This window comes from Ictidomys tridecemlineatus, chromosome 4 (assembly GCF_052094955.1).
Source record: "Ictidomys tridecemlineatus isolate mIctTri1 chromosome 4, mIctTri1.hap1, whole genome shotgun sequence".
Lineage (NCBI taxonomy): Eukaryota > Metazoa > Chordata > Mammalia > Rodentia > Sciuridae > Ictidomys > Ictidomys tridecemlineatus.
The window spans coordinates 170,326,996-170,329,680 of record NC_135480.1 but is presented as its reverse complement, the minus strand read 5'-3'; positions in this window follow the sequence as shown (position 1 = coordinate 170,329,680).

Here is a 2,685-nt window from a genome sequence, read left to right as displayed (position 1 = left end):
TGTTGGCCATTTATGTTTTTCTTTTGAGAAAAGTGTGTTTAGTTATCTTGCCTATGTGTTGATTGGATTACTCAGTGTGTGTGTGTGTGTGTGTATGTGTGTGTGTGTGTGTGTGTGTGTGTGTGAATTATTTTAGTTCTGTACATATTCTGGATATTAACTACCTGTCAGAGAAGCAGCTGACAAAGATCATCCATTCTGTAGGTTCTCTTTTCATATAATTTATTATTTACTTTGCTGTGTAGGGCTTTTAAATTAAACACTGTCCCACTTATTGATTCTTGGCTTTGTTTCTTGAGTTTTAAGTTTCTTGTTAAGGAATTTGGTGTTTGTACTGATATGATGGATATGTTTTCTTCCAGTAGTAGCAACATTTCTGGTCAAATTCCTAAGTTTGGATCCAATTTAATTTGACTTTTGTGCAGAGTGAAAGTCAAGGATCTAGTTTCATTATTTTACATATGGATATTCAGTTTTTCTAGCACCATTTGTTAAAAACACTATTCTTTCTCCAACATTTATTGTTGTCACCTTTTTTAAATACATGATAGCCATTGGGTTTTGTCATAGGCCTTTTCTGCATCTATGGAGATGATCTTATGATTCTTGTTCTAAATTCTATTTAAAAGGTGAATTACATTTACTGATTTGGATATGTTAAACCAACCTTGCATCACTGGGATGAAAACAAGTTGACTGAGGTGTATTATCTTCTTCCTGTGTTTTTGAATACTGTTTGTTAATATTACATTAAAAATTTTTGGATCTATTTTCATTAGGGTATTGCTGTGTAGTTTTATTTCCTTGATATCTTTTACTTTTTAAAATTTTATTGATTCATTTAGCTGTCCATAAACCTTTGTTTTATTCACTTATATGTGGTGCTGAGAATTAAACCTAGAGCCTCACACATGCTAGGCAAGCACTCTTCCACTGAGCCACAACCCCAGTGCCTCCTTGATATATCTTTGATGTCACTGCCTGATTTTGGTATCAAGCTTATGTTGGCTTCAGGAAATATATTTGAGAGGGGTCTCCCTTCCAATTTTATAGAATTATTTGAGGAAGGCTGATTTTAGTTCTTCTTTAAAGGTCTGGTGAAACTTAACTAAGAATCTGTCTGGTTCTGGTCTTTTCTTTGTTGGAAGGCTTTTAATTACTGTTCCAATTTTATTACTTGATATAGGTCTAGTTAGGTTTTCTATATTTTCCTGATACAATTTGGTGTCTAGAAATTTGTCAATGTCTTCTAGGTTTTCCAATTTATTGGAGTGTTAATTTTGAAATAGTTTCTAGTGTTTCTCTCAATTTCAGAGATCTCTGAGGTGATATCTCCTTTTTCATCCTTAATTATGTTCATTTAAGTGTTCTCTTTCTTTTGGTTTGTTTGTCTATCTTTTCATAGAATTAGTACTTTGGGTTTTTTTTTAATTTTTAAATTTGTTTTAACTAGTTATACATGACAGTAGATGCACTTATATACTTTGATCTATCATACATAGATGGGATATAAATTCTCAGTTTTATGATTATACATATTGTATAATCACATTGGTCATTCAGTCACATACATAGAGAAAGTAATAATGTCTGTTTCATTCTACTAACTTTCTTATCCCGACATTTCCTGCCTTCCCCTCCTTTCACTTCCCTCTACCTAATCTAAGGTAACACTACTCTTTTTTTTTTTTAATTTTGCATTACAATTCTTAATGCACATTTATACCACAATTTTTGTATCTCTGTATATAAAGTATGTTGACACCCAATTCAAGCCTTCATACATGTACTTTGTATAATGATGTCCATCAGATTCCACCTTCTTTGCTAATCCCCTGCTCCTCCTTTTCCCACTCATCTCTTTTCCCTATCTAGAATTCATCTATTCCTCCCATGTTCTCCCTCCCAATCCCACTATGAGTCAACCTCCTTAAATCAGAGAAAACTTTCGGTATTTATTTATTTATTTTTTTGGCATTGGCTGACTTCACTTAGCATTATCTTCTATCCATTTACCTGCAAATGTCATGGTTTTGTTCTTTTTAATGCTGAGTAAAATTCCACTGGGTATATATGCTACATTTTTTTTATCCATTCATCCACTGAAAGACATACAGGTTGGCTCCACAGTTTAGCTATTTTGAATTATGCTTCTATAAACATTGATGTGGCTGTGTCCCTATAGTATGCTGTTTTTAAGTCCTTTGGTTACAGTCTGAGGAGAAGAATAGCTGGGTCAAATGGTGGTCCCATATCCAGTTTTCCAAGGAATCTCCATACTGCTTTCCATATTGGCTGCACCAATTTGCAGTCTCATCAGCAATGTATGAGTGTGCCTTTTCCCCCCATTCTCGCCAACACTTATTGTTGTTTGTCTTCCTGTGAGGTGAACAGAGAGCTACATCCTGGGAGCAAATTTTTACCCCTCACACATCAGATAGAGCCCTAATCTCTAGGTTATACAAATAACTCAAAAAGCTAAACACCGAAAAAGCAAATAACCCAATAAACAAATGGGCCAAGGACATGAACAAACACTTCTCAGAAGTGGACATACAATCAATCAATAAATATATGAAGAAATGCTCAACATCTCTAGTAATCAGAGAAATGCAAATCAAAACTACTCTAAGATATCATCTCACTCCATCAAAATGGCAGAATTAGTATTTTGTTGCATTTATT